The sequence below is a fragment of the Leuciscus leuciscus genome (genome assembly GCF_965113295.1).
Source record: "Leuciscus leuciscus genome assembly, contig: SUPER_11_unloc_7, whole genome shotgun sequence".
NCBI lineage: Eukaryota > Metazoa > Chordata > Actinopteri > Cypriniformes > Leuciscidae > Leuciscus > Leuciscus leuciscus.
The window spans coordinates 382,543-401,734 of record NW_028118540.1 but is presented as its reverse complement, the minus strand read 5'-3'; the positions used below and the strand labels follow the sequence as shown (position 1 = coordinate 401,734).

General features: G+C 35.9%; 1 long non-coding RNA gene and 1 pseudogene across 2 annotated transcripts in view; both read right to left on the bottom strand.

Annotated features, from left to right (window-relative positions):
* Positions 1 to 4,175: 4,175 nt before the first annotated feature.
* LOC309510272 lies at positions 4,176 to 4,783 on the bottom strand. Its single transcript, XR_014210288.1, has 3 exons — positions 4,697 to 4,783; positions 4,505 to 4,572; positions 4,176 to 4,233 (listed from the first exon to the last, which is right to left on the bottom strand). It is a non-coding gene; the product is annotated as an uncharacterized lncRNA (long non-coding RNA).
* Positions 4,784 to 13,777: 8,994 nt separating this feature from the next.
* LOC309510275 (NACHT, LRR and PYD domains-containing protein 3-like) overlaps positions 13,778 to 19,192 on the bottom strand; it is a 52,458-nt pseudogene continuing 47,043 nt past the window's right edge. The window contains exons 6-7 of the transcript XR_014211624.1: positions 16,323 to 16,498; positions 13,778 to 15,096 (exon numbers count right to left, since the gene is read on the bottom strand). The product of XR_014211624.1 is annotated as an NACHT, LRR and PYD domains-containing protein 3-like (transcript). The remainder of the gene's footprint in view (positions 15,097 to 16,322; positions 16,499 to 19,192) is intronic.

Sequence of the window (19,192 nt, the reverse complement as noted above, 5' to 3'; positions counted from 1 at the left end):
CACATGGAAGTTGCTTCAATGCATTTAGGGGTGTGGTCCTGGTCAAGACAATCTTCTGAACTCCAAACTGAATGTCAGAATGGGAAAGAAAGGTGATTTAAGCAATTTTGAGCGTGGCATGGTTGTTGGTGTCAGACGGACCGGTCTGAGTATTTCACAATCTGCTCAGTTACTGGGATTTTCACGCACAACCATTTCTAGGGTTTACAAAGAATGGTGTGAAAAGGGAAAAATAACCACTCGTTACAACCGAGGTATGCAGCAAAGCATTTGTGAAGCAACCTTGAGGCGGATGGGCTACAACAGCAGAAGACCCCACCGGGTACCACTCATCTCCACTACAAGAAAAAGAGGCTACAATTTGCACGAGCTCGCCAAAATTGGACAGTTGAAGACTGGAAAAATGTTGCCTGGTCTGATGAGTCTCGATTTCTGTTGAGACATTCAGATGGTAGAGTCAGAATTTGGCGTAAACAGAATGAGAACATGGATCCATCATGCCTTGTTACCACTGTGCAGGCTGGTGGTGGTGGTGTAATGGTGTGGGGGATGTTTTCTTGGCACACTTTAGCCCCCTTAGTGCCAATTGGGTATCGTTTAAATGCCACGGCCTACCTGAGCATTGTTTCTGACCATGTCCATCCCTTTATGACCACCATGTACCCATCCTCTGATGGCTACTTCCAGCAGGATAATGCACCATGTCACAAAGCTTGAATAATTTCAGATTGGTTTCTTGAACATGACAATGAGTTCACTGTACTAAAATGGCTCCCACAGTCACCAGATCTCAACCCAATAGAGCATCTTTGGGATGTGGTGGAACGGGAGCTTCGTGCCCTGAATGTGCATCCCACAAATGTTCATCAACTGCAAGATGCTATCTTATCAATATGGGCCAACATTTCTAAAGAATGCTTTCAGCACCTTGTTGAATCAATGCCACATAGAATTAAGGCAGTTCTGAAGGTGAAAGGGGGTCAAACACAGTATTAGTATGGTGTTTCTAATAATCCTTCCTTTAGGTGAGTGTATATGCAAATACAGAGCAGCACTAGAGGCATTAAATAATAATAATACATTTAATTTGTTTGATTGGGGAGACAAAGAAAATGTGCAGTGTTGGGGGTCCTTCAGGAGCATGGTAAATACTGCCATAGAGAGTACTGTTGCAGTAGTCCAGTCTGGAGGTGATGAGGGCATGGATGAGATTGATGCATTGGAGAATTAGTTCATCAATATAGAATATGGGGCTATGTATGCAGTATGATGCACCGAAGTAAGCAGGAGGATAGAACATGTCTTAATTCATATGAACTGACATGCACAGGCTTTTAGCATATGGGTTACAGTTTACATAGCCCCATATTGTAGATTGTGGAACCAACTTTACAGGTGGTACATTTTGGCCTATTTACCACTGAAGGACAGCTGATTCAACTACCAAAACCATATATTTTTCTAAAAGCCTATAGCTTGTGACAATGACTAACCCTAACCCTAACCCTAACCAGTTCTGTCAATGGTTGGAGAATTATTTAGTGAACTGGTTTGTCCCGAAAATTACTGTCCACATGCTGTCTGAGGATCCGAGTCTGAGCCCTTGACTTGCCAAAGCAGGTTAGCTATGAAACTGGATATATTTAGCAAAACATATACATCTGAATTTATTTTGCCAAAATTGCACATATCTTTATGTTTTATGGTCGTGATTATTGTTCATGACATACTCATGATATTGTACTGTATCTCTGCATATGATATGCCTGGTGTGTGTGTGTGGCAATAAAATTACATATGATATTTAACCAGATAGAAGGAAGCATCTGAGAAAATGTTACTGCCCCTGGACCCCAGGTTACCTCAGTAGAGCCCACCGAAGGTGTAAAAAATGGCACATTTAAAAGGGCTTGAATCCTTAAAACACTGTCAGATCTTTCTGAAATGTGTTATGCTTATTACTTAAGATATGGTTTACAATTATATCGGTTATTGGTCCATCTCATGTGCAATTATGTTATATGAACCACATCATTCAATGACAAACGATTAAAAGTGTAATTATACAAAATATATAAAAAATGTGTACTTCTGACCCCTGTTGCTAGGCAACACCCTGTACAGCTTGGCTAAAGAACAATAAACAGGCTGCATGAAACTACAGAACTTTATAATATCACCCAATTACGCACTGAGTCATTGTTAGAAGGAAATAATTGTTATTGTTACTTATGCTATGGATTATCAATACATGAACATTCAATCAGAGGAAGAGTGTCCACTCCACACACATTGGGGGCACACCCGGAGTAGTGGGAATAATCTTTTTGACTGTAAACATCAACAAACATCAAATAAACTCCGATCACAAACTGCACAACTACCTTTAACAATAAAACACTGTTAACATACTAAATTTAAAAACTATTCCATATTTATTAATGTAATGCATACTAATTTCATTTACAGACATTGCTTCTTTTAATTAATTTGTACTTTGTTGAATGTTGTCTATTTGAAAGTGACAAAAGTATCTCAAAATTATTGTCTTCTCTATGCATATATGTATGAAAGTGACAAAAATATCTCAATATTTTGCAAAAATTGAATTTAATATACATTTAATGGAAACTACAGGGATGCAAGCAGATGATAGGTGGACAGGTGTGTGGGGTTGTGTTTAGGCTTAACAGGCTGTTTGATTGGACAGCCGTGTGCTAAAAGCGGCATGAGGTAAAAGCGGCACCACCACCACCACTGTCCACTGGAGCATTCTTATCGTCTTGGGTCTTCTTTTTCGGTCCTTCTACAGTCTCACCACCACAATATAACAGGAGAGCCTAAAAATCAAATTGGAAAAACATAGATTTATGGCCAAAATGCCAGTCATTATTGGGAAATAAGTCCCTTCAGAATGAAGCAAGACCTGTTCGCCTTGTAGGGAGTTATTTTCAATATAATGACTGGCGTTCTACACATGATCCCTTACTTATTAAATTACTACAGTCATTCACAGACATATTGTGTGGCTGTGAAATGAAAGTGAAAGATGTACTTACCAAGGATCAACGACCAAACAGTGGAGAGGTACTTCTACAGAGAAGTGGGACACGAGAAAGACCGGCTTCTTCAGCTTACTTCTGGTTGGGGGAGACAAATATGTAATGCTCAGCTGACATTTTCCAGTGGGTGTACAGAAGTTGGTAAAGTAAAAAATTGAGGATGTCCAAAACAGTACAACACTTACTTATCTACCTTACCAAGGACCACTGATGGAACTGAAACCAAATAATGGAGTGGGACCACATCAGCCTATCAGGAGCAGTGACTGGTAAAAGGGACAGATGTAAGGTCATTTAAAACACCAAGAATATAAAGTTTCAGCTAAATCAATCACACACACAACCCCCCAAAACAATCACAAATGATCAAATATTGTAAATAATCACACTACATCACCTTCTATTGTATGAATGTTGGAAACTGCCAGGTTGGAAACGTGTTTGTGATGACCATTATGGATATTGCACATTCATTTTAAATAATTAACACTGTCATCAGTGAGGGAATTTTTTTAATTTTTTTTTACAATAAATTGCATCTGACTTACAGCATGTCAGTTACTCAGCATAGAGAGAATGAAGAGTCCTGCTTCCATTTGTGCACACATTTTGCTCGGTTGAATAATTTACTAACCTCTTGATAAACCACATATCAAAAGAAGAACCTGTTTCTGTATGTTAGGCATTCTTGAATTATCCAGTTCTGAAATGGCAGAAAATGTTGAACATCTACCATCTTCAACTCAGGGCTTGTAAACAACACTTTATTTTGAATAGAAATATAACAAAATTACTATAAAAAAAGTTATTGAATATGGAATGTACAATAAAAATAAATAAAACTACATATATTACAAAATGAACAAAATTAAAAAACTTAAACAAATGACTCCTTGGGCTCCCAAGTAGGAGTCCACTGTTTCCCACTGAAAACAGAAGGGAAAGAATGACGTTACATGTGATATTTCAATTATTAGATTGGGAATGTTAACTTCAAACACATTTGCACATTCTTCAAAACAGGTCTAGGTAAAAGCGTTTGACTTCAAAACATGTGTAAGAGTGAGAGTGAAATAGAGAGTCAGAGCAATCTTATTTCTGTATTTGTCATATAGTAGATCACATACCATGCTTCACAAGGCTCCCAGTCAATAAGTAATTCTGTTTGGCCCTATGACAGGAACAACAATACATGCTTACAATTCTTTTGCATCAGGCTTTGGTAACAGCCACCATGTTTCCTGTTTCATGTTTTACCATGATATTTAAAGTATTTTAGTCAAGAGACTGTAGTATATACTTTATACAATATTTACATTATTTGACTATTTGCCATCTTTACTTCTGTGATTGACGGGTATTTTAACTTAACATCTTGACTTTATTTTGACGTAAATAGAACAAATAAAGAGTAGTATGGTGTTCAGTTATGCATGTCTTACCTTTCTCACTCTTTCTTTCAGAGCACTCCTAATTGGATAAATACCCAGGCCTGTGTGGTAGGAGCAATCTGAAGGCATCAAAACTCAGATTAGGAACACAACAACATCATTAACATATCCAGGTCAAGCATTCACATCAAAATGATCAAATATCAAGTCTGAATGCAAATGTATTAAGTCATTTAAACTTACTTTTTTGTTTTCTTTTGCTTTTATCCATTTCTGCCTCTGTGGGATAGAAAAATACATATATCCACTAAAAAAAGGCAAACAATTCAGAAACGGTCTTGCTCATCATAGAATTTATTACAAATAACAATATCATTAAAAAAACCTGACAAATGCAAAACATGCCTGACTTCCGCTTTCTCTTCCCTGTTGACCCTGTGGTTTTGAAGAAATCAGATGTCAAACTAAGTATGGAGTGCATGGCAAACAATTAAGGACTATCTAGGTATGTCTTTTTATACATGTTCATTAAAACAGGCACACATTCACACACTCACTTGCTCGCTCGCTCACACACACACACACACACACACACACACACACACACACACACACACACACACACACACACACACACACACACACACACACACACACACACACACACACAGAGGGACTCTGTATATTAACCCTACCCCTAAACCTATGAGGACACAGGAAGTGTGAAGATGTTTACGTTGTCATTATACACATTTGTGTCCTCCTAAACCATATACGAGAACACACACACACGCATACATATATTATATATACAATACTGCAAAAGTGGAACATTGTATGAATAGTAAGCTACTTTAGATCTACTATAAATTTTGTATATACTTATATATACATGGGTTGAGGGGCATGATTAATTGCATAATTTTTTTAATCCATTACTTGTTTTATTTTACTTCATTATATTCTAATAAGTTAAAGTGAAACAGACAGCCATAATAATAACATATAATATTTTTATTGTTAAATGTGTGTTATTGCTCCAGCATTGTTTCCTCTGTATAGATTTTGTCCCCAACACGTCTGATGACGAGGGCCGGTACAGTATAGGAGCTCAGGCTAATGTTGGCCTGTTCAATCTACAGAAACTTCTAGAAGCTCTGAAACCACTGCTGACCTCAGATCAGCTTTCACAGTAAGAGATCCTTTTATTTTCTGTTGGTATTGGTCTGGAATAAATAAGAGTGATTCGTGTCGATTCATTTACTTCAGATCTCAGCAAATATTGAGAGAGTATCCACAAATCTACCATCAAAGGTGAGCCTGTCATTAGACAATATAGATCACTGTATTCCTCTCTGAGTCATTCCTGATCTCACTTTACTGTTTCTGTTGTAGATTTCATGAGCTGTTCAAAGCAAAGTTGAGCTTTCTGGGAAATGAAGAAAAGGATTCATATGTGATTACATTTCTTCTAAAGGTAAATATTAGCTGAATTGTTTTTTTCTCTAATTGTACTATAATTAATTCATGTGATAAAGTTATTTGGCCATTCTCAGGAAATGGTGTCATTTGTGACAATAAAAAAAAGAAATAAAAAAAAGTAAGGAATCAGTAAGACACACACACACACACACTGATATATATATATATACACACACAATTTCATTATAAACTTTTTTAATTAGATAGTTTTTTTTTTTTTTTTTTTGAATTATATATTTAACGGCCAAACTGTCAGAAATAGTCCAGTCCAGTAAAAGTCCAGTATGGAGTTAAATCAGTAGTAGATCACACAAATGGCAGCATTTCCTGAGAATGACCCATATAATGTTGTGTGATGTGTGATGTGTTGAGCTAATGGAGGACACTGGAGCAGACTTCACTATGACTTTCAGACAGCTGAGTGAAGTGACCCTGTCCCGGCTTCAGAAGGGATCCTTTGCTCCGGTACGTTTCCTCTCCATTCACTCCCACAGCAGCCGCAATATCCATAATCATGATTTCAGTCCATTAACTGTGACTGTGTCTCTCTTGACAGTCTTTGTGGGCTCTTTCAGACCTCTCATCACACAAGCATTTCAGAGACTGGGTTCAGCTGTATTTACAGCGTCTGTCAAGGTAATGTTGCTGTAATGTAAACTCAAACTCTTTAGAGGATTAAAAATGAACATCACTTGATGTGTTAATCGTCTTCTTCAGGATAATGAGTGACTCAGATGAAGAACGGCAGCACAGAATGCAAGGTGTGTTTTTGTATATGTTATATGATGCAGTGTTATATATTATGTGTTTATATATTGTTACAGTAACACTACCGCTGAAATGTTCATGATTGGTAAGATTTGTTTTTGAAAGAAGTTTCTTATGCTCACGAAGGCTGCATTTATTTAATCAAAAATACAATAAAAACAGTAATTTTGTAATACTATAATATATTATTATACTATGAGATATTATTACAATATAAAATAAATTATTCTATTTGAATATACAGTATTTGTGTAATTAATATATTTGTTCAGTTGAATGTAATTTATTCCTGTGATCATTTCTCCAGTCTTCAGTGTCACATGATCCTTCAGAAATCATTCTAATATGATGATTTGCTGCTCAAGAAACATTTGAAAACAGTTGAGCTGCTTAATATTTCTGAGGAAACCCTGATACATGTTTTGATTAATATAAAGTTCAAAAGAACAGCGTTTATTTGAATCTTTTGTAATATTATAAATGTCTTTATTGTCCCTTTTTATGCATCCTTGCTGAATAATATTATTAATTTCTTTTTTTTTTAAAAAGCCTTACTGACCGTAAATGTTTAAACGGTAGTGTGTGTTTTTTTACGATGTGTTATGTTGTATTTAATGTTATTAGTAATTTTTCTATTGTTCAGGAGTAAACCCACGCTATGTGTTGAGGAACTGGATGGCTGAATCTGCTATCAGAAAAGCAGAGAAAAATGACTTTTCAGAGGTATTATTACATGTGATGTCAAACTAATATGCTGTCATGATCATGCTTATCATATATCTTAGAGTGTTTGCTTTAATATATTAATGTGAAATGAAGACTTGACAATTATACATACAATGTAACATCTTCAGACAGACCATTATGGCTTGTTGACAGTATGTTTGATGTATTTCTAGGTGACACTGTTGCAGAAGACTTTAATGGAGCCATTTATGGAGCAGGAAGAGGCTGAGAGAGCCGGATATGCCAGTAAACCTCCATCCTGGGCTCAGCAGCTGAGGGTCAGCTGTTCTTCCTAACTCAGGGTCGAATGAAAAAAATAAATCATGAATTTCAGCATCATTTGAACCAAAAATATTGTTTATGACATTGTAATCACACTTCCTAATGGATGATCTGATTGGAGGATGCGCCATGTTTGATGTTATATATGTACATATATGCACGTTATATATGGACAATGGACATGGATGTCTTTTGTAATATTGCTGTTTCTGCATTTCTACAAAAGGGCAAAAATCTTTGCATCATGCATCTCGTTTACTCCTGTTTAACAATTAGGCATGTCAAAATCTGTTAAACAGTTAACCAGTGGTGGAATGTAACGAAGTACAAATACTTCGTTACTTTACTTAAGTACACTTTTCACGTATCTGTACTTTACTTAAGTAGAATCAATAGTGCATACTTTTGACTTTTACTTCGTTACTTTTTGCAGCAATTATTATACTTTCTACTCCACTACATTTCTACAACGTTTCGTTACATTTTCGGATCAGTTTTTCCCCTGCCAAAACAGGGATTGAAAAAAATCTCCATGTTTTCGGTGCTGATCGCGTTGGTGGCGCTAACAATAAAGCACCTAAAAGCTGTCACAAAGAACCAGCAAAAGTAATGAATATGTCAAATATAGCAAGAAGACATTTTAATTGTTTATTAATAAACAAGTGTTTTCTGTGTCGGCTGCAAAGATGAGGTTGACGATACTGATACGCGATCTTCGCAGTAGTGAACGCGCCAGAGAGAAATGCGCATTTCATACGGATTATAAGCAGAGAGCAGTCGGTTTTCTTTCGTTTTGAATTGTTCTGTTTAAAAGTACACATTTAAAGCTGTCTAAAGATATATTTATCAGGTCTGTGAGGCAAGTAGGATACCTTATACGCTGAGTTTCGGTTCATTTATGAGACGAGCTCCAGTTCACTCGCCAGCGCCTACGTGTCGTGATTATCTATTTTCTACTTATTTATTAAATCCTGGCAATTGTTTGATGAAACATTGATTAAAATTGAGATACAATTAATACAAAACGAAATTCAAATTTAAAAAAGGCTTTGTGCTTTCTGTTTGAGGTCTCAGTGAAAGTTTTAAAGCAGTCTTTTAGTGCCTTTCAGAGCGGTCACGTCTGTAACATTGTTTTTTCCTCATAAATGGGAACACGAAAAATAAAATAAAATGAATATGTTATGTTCTGTGGAGAGCCAACCCTTCATCCGGTGGGTATTACTTTTGGTTTGCGCAGTGTAATTCACAGAATTACAAAAAAATATTTTTCTACCTAAAAGTTAAATATTGTTTGTGTCCCGTAACGCATGTGTAGCCTAGATTTCCCATTAAATATAAAACGCATACTGGTATTTTTCAATATGTATTAAATGCATTTTCTGAGAATTTATATTTCAAGTTTTTACTGCAAATGTCCCGTTTATAACGATGGAATTGCCAAATATTAAATAATTTATCCTCAACTAGTTTTGTGGTGTAGGTCTACGTATTGTATAATGTTAACTTCAAAAAAGGGGTGTGTCGCGATTCTGCCTTCTCCCTTCTCACACCGTTCGTAGATCTGAGTGTAGCGATTTCGGATTCATATTGTTACAGCCCTAATTTTTAGAATATAGACATTAAGAGAATAAATTGTTATGCAAGTACTTTTACTTTTAATACTTAAAGTACATTTAAAATCAGGTACTTTTTACTTAAGTAGGGTTTTCATTGTGGTACTTCTACTTTTACTAAAGTAAATATGTCTCTGGTTATTTGTACTTTTACTTAAGTACTGAGATTCAGTACTTCCACCACCACTGCAGTTAACTTTGCAAGACCTTATTTATTATGACATTCCATTAGCAATGATGATATAGCATATTTGTAATACAAATAATCTGATTAGGTGCGTAAGTACAAAGTATTTACATATTTTAGTCTGGTGGTGTAATGCAAGAATATTAAACAAAATAATTAAAGATGTGTGTCCTAATGTCACGCCGAGAACTTGTTTGGCGGTCAGTTCCTCAGTCCAACTACAAAAACATGTCAATTAGCTCTATCTGTCTTCAAGATCATTGTTGACTGCGCTTTTTCAGCATTGCTGTCATCAGTTCTGACATGAGTTCGCCACCTGGGGGCGCTGTTTGTAGAGGTGTAGTTCTCTTTGGTGGAGCTGGAGGCATTTTTCTGATGGAGCCGGCGGATGGGTTGGCAGCCGGTGCAGGAGCTGGTGGTGGAGGTGGTGGAGGTGGAGCTCCACCTGCAGATGCAAAGTTTTGGGGACCAGGAGGAGGAGGAGGTGGAAGGGAGGTGATGGGGTCTGGAGGTGGTGGGGGGAGTGAGTCTCCCCCGTAAGGTGCAAAACTAGGAGGCGGTGGAGGAAGAAAGTCAGGGGGCAGCTCGGCATCTTCTGGAGGAGGTGGTGGTGGAGGCAGGTCATCCATGGGTGGAGGTGGGAAGGAGGATTGTGGGAATCGAGCTGGAGGAGGAAACTTGTTGACTTTGGTTGTGCTGGCAGGAGGAGCAGGGGGAGGAGGAGGCAACATGGGGTCGGGTGGTGGAGGAGGCAGGGTTTCCATTGAAGGCGGAGGTGGTGGGAAAGATGTTTGGTTGCCAGGACCCTTCAAAAACAAACCAAAAGTAGCATTCAGGAGCATTTCAGATAAATGATGAAATTACAAGGGGATTAAAACAGCTCTAAAGGAACCGTCACCCTTCGTGAAATATTAGTGTGCGTAATTTTACTGCTCTTGAAGTATACTTTAAATCTTTGAAGTATATTTAAAAATATATATTTTCAGATAATATATTGTTCATTAAATAAAAGGCCACTATATGTGTATTTAAAGACACTGCACTTTCATGACTGTTTCTTAACAGAGTTTAGTGCAATTTTAAAAAGTGTACTTTGCAATCATGACAAATTAACAGTTATACTTTTTAAATTATGGTTTAGTAATCTTTTGCAGTACATTTATTTTGATATTGACAAACATACTAGAGCACACACTACAGTTGAAATTATAATCAAATTTGCGTGTTATTCGTTAATACATTTAATGTTAATATTTTAAATTGACCAATTGGCAACTTCATCATGACAAATGTGTAATTAAATATTGAAAACATGTCAAGTTTCAATAGAAATGATATATGTATATTTTAGTTTACTATAAATGCTTCTCAGTACATTCGGCAGTAAACTTCATATTTCATTGAAAGAAGAAGTAATTATGAAATGTTATAAAATTATGTACTTAAGTGTGTTAATAAATTTAAACTATATTTTGTTTAATTGCAATTAACATGCAGTTAAGTGTCTGAAAACATAATAGTTCACACTTCAGTATGGTCCATGAACTTATATTATTTATGGTATTATATTATGGTGTTCTTCATTACTAACTGATAGATTTAGAGGTACCTTGGTGTCCTTTGGAAGCTGAGGAGCGTGTCCATTCGCAGCTTTGGCTGAAAGATAAGCACAAAAATGTCATCAAAATCCTTTAATATATCAAGATCTATGATACATCATAGCTCATTATCTCTACCTTTAGGTGTAGGAGAGGGTGTGGATGCACTGGAGGAGGCCTGGATAGTGCGGTTAGCCCAGCTTCCAGTGCCGACTGCTTTCCTCACAGCGGCTTTGTAGTTTTCATATAACTGCTTACCATACTATGACAAAATCATGACAAAACAAGACCGTTAATAAAGTAGAAGAACTTTTTTTTTTTTGACAAAGTAGACAGCTCACAATAGGACCCAACACAATACAGCTACAATTTACAGTATGTTTTTGCATTGTAAACTATAATTTATAATTTAATTTGCTGCAAAAACTTCAACTTAGTGTCTTCTTGCATTTATCATCATTATCTATTTTGGTTTTTGGTGTGTGGCCTGGTTTCTGCTCACCTTTGCAATACGTATCCCAGTCACCCACAGAGTCATGGTCAACTCATCATCACAACACAGATACTTGATGTATTGGGATTCTTTTTGAATTTGAGGATGCTGAAAGCAGATCACAGTGACCATATGAACATGACACACACCTGATATACACACCTGAGAAGGCCAAGATAATAACACTTCATTTAGTTGTTTTCGCTATTGTTTCCCTGTCATTCTCTACAGATTTGTGGAACCATTCATTTTTCAGGGGTTGAATCTTTAATCAATGTTTTTTTGTTCTCAAAACAACAAAGGGTTGGGTAACAACTTACTAGGGTTTTCAGTATTAGTTCATGCTTTGCTAATATTCATTTTTCTCCAAATGGACAGTTGGTGATATTAACATTGTTTTGATTACATATGTTATTGAGCTGCAGTTGCATAGCAGAGACAGTGGATGACACACTAAAATCACAATTTGATTGCCAATGCCCCTCATGCCACACTTTAGGATTAGTCCTAAATATTGCTAAAATGAACCACAAAAATATTGTGCTTTATAATTTTGAATTATTCAACTTTATTAATTGTGCATGTATTACATTTATTGCATTTTTTTTTGCATTGCATTCTTGACAAACATAAAACACAGCCCACCCTAACCTAATCATAGGCTGAAACACCCTTGATGATTTGTCATGCTTTCTTAATGAGATGACTGAGATAACAAATGATTTTATGTGGGGAGGGAAAGGAGTTAAAATAGCAAGGAAACATTAATTGCAAGTTATAAAGAAGGAGGATTAGGATTGATTGACTTAGAAGTTAAAAAGAAGGCCATAAGGGTAAAAACGATGAAAAAGTATTTATGTGATAAAGTGGAGTATGGATGGAAAGGTTATATGAAGGATGTGCTGGACAAATGTAGTGGATGTGGGGAAGAAGGGCTTTTTATGGGATTGAAAAAGCCGATGTATGACAAAATGCCGCTGTTTTATCAGGAAGTGCTAAGTGTGTGGGCAGAGGTCATATACAGAAATATACAGTATGAGTGTGAAAATATAAATCAAGTTTTAAAACAACCGATATTTTTATATCCAAATTTTAGAATGAAAGAGAGAGTGTTTTATGACAAATTGTATATGAAAGCAGGAGTGAGACAAGTTAAGGATATAGCATATGATGTAAGAGGGTTCTTACCTAATAGAGCCTTATATGATTGTGTTTCGGAGTGGGATGATGAAATCGAAATGTCAAAAGTGGACTCGATGTGTGAAAATATTAAGACAAGTCTGCCCAGAGCCTGGGTAGAGAGTATTGAAAATGAAACTGTTAAACCTGGGGAATGGGGATTGCCAGATTTGTATTTTGACGGAGGTGATGGGAAAAGACTACTAGAAGGAGTATCCACTAATATGATGTACACATTTATTTTGAAAAAAGAGATCAAATTACCAGCATCAGAAAATGTGTGGCCTAAGGTGCTCCCTGGCTTAAAGGTTAAGGAAATTTGGGAAAATCTATGTGTAAAGTACAATGGAATAGAATGTGAAAACCTGGATTTTAAATTAAGACACAACAGAATCTACAGGAAAGTGGTCCTCCACCAGATAAACAAGAACATAAAGAGGGATTGTGATGTGTGTAGATCTGCGCCAGAAACGTTGATGCATGTTTTTTTAGAGTGCAGAGAACTTGATGGTTTTCATGAAAAGCTAAAAGAGCTAATCAAAGAAAACTTCTCAGTTCTCGCGCATGCGCCGTGGCGCTCTCGTAAACTCACGTCAGAGGCCCTGTGTGGGAAAATTAATAGTTGAATTGTTAGGAACACATTCAGCAATGAAAAGGATTTCTATTTGTATCTATGTAATTGCCTACGTCAAACTATGCGACTTACACACATAAATGTATTGTGATCATTAGAGTTTGTGGTTGCGCAATAAAGACTCTGGATATATGCGGTACAAAGAAATCTCTCACAATAGGCCAATGTCTGGGTATCTGAGAGAAAATGGGCTGCGTTTCCCAAAGCATTGTGAGATAAGTTGATCGTAGAGGACATTGGTGGCAAATGGTCTTCACGATCAACTTCACAATGCTTCTGGGAAACGCAGCCCTGGACTGGAGCTCAGAGCCACTGCAGAGAGAATTACACAGAGCTGGCCAGTGAAATGAGACAACAGATACTCACTGTCACACATGCCTGGTATTATTATGGTTACAGTTATAATGCATGGATTGATTTGCACAGAAACAGAGTTTGATCAGATCAGAGAAGCTCTTCCTGCACATATTCAAGGTAATGTTCCACAATGGTTTCAGTGTCCCAGGACAGCAGTGAGCTCAACACTGCACAGCTGTGTCTTTAAAACACTTTGGCCAGTGGACAAATGAGAGCTACTTTTGACAGTTTGCAGTTCCTCTATTACAGTGGTGAGATATTATACCTTCTATAATAAGAATAAATGAATAAACATCATGTTACACACAAAAACAAGCAAACTGTAAATTCAATAATCTTTTATGCTCTGTCTTCGGTTTGCTTTCTTGTGAACATGATGATCATCAGATTGACCCATCATTTCAGATGAATATGATCATTTTGTGCAGGCTAAATAGGTCTTCATCCAAAATGAACGTTTTCTTATTACATTCAAATTATTATGTAAATACACTGTACAAAAAACACTTTTTTTTTTTTTTTTACTGATCGGTGATGGGACCGAGAGTGAAACTTACAAGTGTAGAATAGGTTAAAGAAAAACAATGTCGCAATGTGAAACCATCATGAAAGTTTAAATAATTAAGTAACAAAACAAATTTTCAGTTCAAGAACAATTTCTTAGATGATGACTTCCGAGAAACTTCACCATTGATAAATGTAAAACCAGTTCATAAGAGACATAAGGGTGCATTCCTGTACACAAAGAAAATGTATTAAGGTTTCATGCTTTTTCAAACTGTCTTTGGATCTGAACCAAAAGTAAAAAAACAACAACAAACAAACAAAAAAACTTGCAGCTGCACATACAGAAAAAAATAAATAAAATAGTAATGTCACAGTCTCTGCGTCTTCAGTCTCTGTGTCTTCAGTCTCTGCGTCTTCAGTCTCTGCGTCTTCAGTCTCTGCGTCTTCAGTCTCTGCGTCTTCAGTCTCTGCGTCTTCAGTCTCTGCGTCTTCAGTCTCTGTGTCTTCAGTCTCTGCGTCTTCAGTCTCTGCGTCTTCAGTCTCTGCGTCTTCAGTCTCTGCGTCTTCAGTCTCTGCGTCTTCAGTCTCTGTGTCTTCAGTCTCTGTGTCTTCAGTCTCTGTGTCTTCGGTCTCTGTGTCTTCGGTCTCTGTGTCTTCGGTCTCTGCGTCTTCGGTCTCTGTGTCTTCGGTCTCTGTGTCTTCAGTCTCTGTGTCTTCGGTCTCTGCGTCTTCGGTCTCTGTGTCTTCGGTCTCTGTTGACTGTGTGACTGTGACGTCTCTGTAGCGGCTCCTTATTCACCATCAGCTGATCCTTAAACTACAATTAAACACACAGAGTCACATATGGAGTATGAGACATTACTGCGGTCACATCACATTAGTAGATTCATTTCAGATCAAACACAGGCAGAGATACATACAGAGTACATTAATATTACAGCCAGAGATATAAAGGTGAGGAGAACATCAGAGCTGTTGTTCTGCACGCGGGAGAACGACAAGATGAAGAAGATCCTGATCAAGACCATTGTGAACAGATCATCGTGTCAGGAACACTTCCCACTTACCGTCGTGGAAACGAAAGGTTCAGTCGATTATTCGTATCATATGAATGATGTGATGAACAGAAACTACTCTCGCAATTAATTGTAATCTTTTCTGGGAGTGATCTAGATTCTTCTGTGACAATGTCCTGCAGCCGAGAGTCAGAGCGGACCTCCTGTCGGACAACATCTATGTACTAACTGATTAAATGATAATACGGCATATGTAGTCCATTCCATAGAGACTGTGTGTGTTCTCAGAATAATGAGAACAAATAATGTTTATTACAGGATCTAAATAACTGAGCAGTTAAACTCGCTGTTCTCCAGAAAAATCCTCCAGGTTTTGCACATTTTTAGGTTTTCCAGAATCTTCTGCATATTTGACACCTTTCCAACAATGACTGTATGATTTTGAGATCCATATTTTTACATTAAGGACAATTGAGTGACTCATACACAAATATTACAAAAGGTAAAAACATTTACTGATGCTCAAGAAGGAAACGATGCATTAAGAGCAGGGGGTGTAAACTTTAAACAGGATTATGATGATGTGTACATTTTGTTCAAAGATCATCTTTTTTTTTCATTCAGTACTGCCCTTCAGAAGCGAATACTTCCCGGTTTCACAGAAGACAAAATAATTACAATTTATCCTGTTCATGCAATTTAAAAAGTTTACACACCCCAGCTTTTAATGCATTGTGTTGTATCAGTAAAAAAAAAAAAAAAAAAAAAAAAAAAAAATTATATATATATATATATATATATATATATATATATATATATATATAAAAAAACAAAAATATTTTTGTTTTCTTCAAGAAATACTGTGTAAAACTGATGTCATTAAGATAATATGCAGGGGAAAACCAAATCCTATGTTTGGTGGACCCTTTGTGTTACAAACCTTATTAGTATTCCAAAGTATTCTAAATTATTTAGATTAGGTTACAAATTACTGTATTTTGTCATCTTTAGTAAATAATCTACTTACAAGATAGTGTCTCCAGTTTATAATGTGGATCATTCTTCAGATCAGAGAGAAGCTTCACGTCTGATTCTCCTAGTTTATTCTCAGTCAGATCCAGATCTCTCAGGTGTGAGGGGTTTGATCTCAGAGCTGAAGCCAGAGCAGAACAACCTTCATCTGTGACTCCACAATCCCTCAACCTGTAGAGAACAATGACACACTCTTCACTCTCTCAGTTCAGATCAGATCAGTTTAACACAAGGGTCCGCAGCCGTACTGCAGGGGGTCCGTCAATTAATGCTTGATCACAAATAATTTTTTGTTAAAAAATTAAAACATGGGTAAAAAACATCACAGTCAAATTTAAATATAAGCACTCTCAAACGAATGCAAGATCTTCCTCAAACAATCTTCATCTGTGACTCCACAATATTTCAACCTGTAGAGAACAATGACGCTGTGTAAACAGTGTGTAAAATGACCATTTTATTAAAGATTGCAGTGTGTGATGTGATTTGAATGTAGTGACAAGCAATGCCTCTATATTCTACACTGCTTTATAAAGGATGCCGGTTCTCCATGAACTTCAGGAGAAACTGAGGGACAAATACCATGCAGTGCTGTAACTATGGAGTGATAAAGAGATAACATTAATAACACCTGAAGTGTAACTTTATCAATTAAATGTACTATATTTTAGTTCAATAATATTAATTTAATATTTTGAAGATATTTTTGTTTCTAAATATTTGTCCAATAATGATCCATTAATGGCCATTTAAAAGAATATTTTTTTCTAATATGTTTATTACTTATATTACAATTAGATTTCATGCTTAGCATTTAGCATGCTAATATATGCTATAGCTAATTAATAGTTTCGTAGCAATCTAATACAATCTTATAACTCAGTCATGTGACACAAATATAAGAAATTGAATGAATTAATCCAGTTAGGGAACCATATTAAAATCACTTTAAAACTTCTTCATCGGGTTACTTGGAAATGACTTGATTCCACGATGTTGACATTATGTGAACAAATTATCTTTGTTGAACTTAATTGGTTCATGTGGAACTGATGTGCATGATTCAATCATTTAAATCCTACACACTTTTTCAGTGCATTGTTTTCTGTATCTTAAAAAGAATTTTGGATTTACTGTAAATCCCTCTGGTCCTCTTCGTTTAGGGGTCACACTTGGCTCCTTCGCTGTCAAAAGTGACCGAAGCCTTAAAATGTCTTTTTTTGTTGCATTTTTTTTTTTTTTTCAGGAAAACCAATGTAATATATTTTTGTTCAATAATATTTTTTTATTATTATTTCGAATTTAGAAAGGTTTCTATGGTACTACTAAAAAAAATTATGAGCATTTTGTTCCATTAGAATTCATATTTTTATTATTATTATTTTTCAATAAATGCAACATGTCACATTAGTGCAGGCCTTTAAAATCCATTTTTTGAAGTGAGAAAAGCGTCATCCAGTGGCGTTAAAAAGTAAAAACTTGTGTAATGTCGTGTAACCGCCTGTAGGCTGTACTGTTGCTCACTATATAAATACATAGAGAGGCTTTTTGATTCCCATTGTTTTTTTTAGACATGATTTCTCCATTTTATTCGTTTTTTTAAAATTTATTTGGATATATATTTAGACATTCTAAAAGACTATTTTTGTCAAGTTTTAGATAATTTTGTTACATAAGTATCAGGTTTTGCATTATGATTACAATCAAACAATAATGTTTGGTTAGAAAAGGAACACAATGCAAGCATTTTTTGTTAATCAGTATTTGATCATTAAAAAAATCTAACAAAATAAGGGATGGATAGTGATAATTCAAAACACTTTATACAGACATTTTGCAATTAATTGGTATTTTATTCAGTTTAATTCTATAAATGGTAATAAAACTTCAGAAGGGAACAGCAATTATGATCTAACAGCAAAAACAATAAAATAACAACAGCAAACAATCATTATCAAACTGTAGGTTAAAAAACAGGAATAAAAATGTAATTATAATAATAAATATTATTTTAACTATGTACATACAAACTGTAATTATTTTATGTATTGTTGCATATGCAGCAGATATCAGGAACACCTATTAGGCTAAAATAAGACCAAACAATTATTGTTTGTTTGTTTGTTTGTTTGTGTGTGTGTGTGTGTGTGTGTGTGTGTGTGTGTGTGTGTGTGTGTGTGTGTGTGTGTGTGTGTGTGTGTGTGTGTGTGTGTGTGTGTGTGTGTGTGTGTGTGTGTGTGTTTGAGAGAGAGAGATCTTTTGTATTTTTTAATTTATTGATTTTATTTAGCATATTCTCAAAATGTACTGTTGCAGTCTAACTAGTTCATTTCTCTCTGTATCTGTGTGTGTGTGTGTGTCTGTGTTTGTTAATTTACAGTATGCATATTCCATAACAACCCGGCCCTCTACAAGAGTTTTAAACATTCCAAGCAAATCAGCATCTTCTCCTTCATTCTTACATGTATGGGATTTTAAAATAGACAGCTTTGCCTGTCCCACAAGAAAATTACCAAGTGTACATTGTACCTTCCATTCTTTCTTATACTTCACACCAAAAATGAACATATTTTTTGTAAACATAAAACCAAGCTTAGTAAACATTTTATCCAACAATTCAAACAAAGGAATTAATCTTGAACAATCACAAAAAAAATGAAAAACAGTATCGAGAATATTGCAAAAAGGCATGCAGATAAAACCATCTCATTAAATTTTGATACAAAACTGTTAGTTGCCGCACAATGGAGTACTCTCCACTGGAGGTCCCCAGACCTCTTAGGAATGGGGGGCTTATACAAACACCTCCATGATGGAGTTATTTCCGAAGAAATTGATAGATGTTCTCTCCATTTAGTATCAACA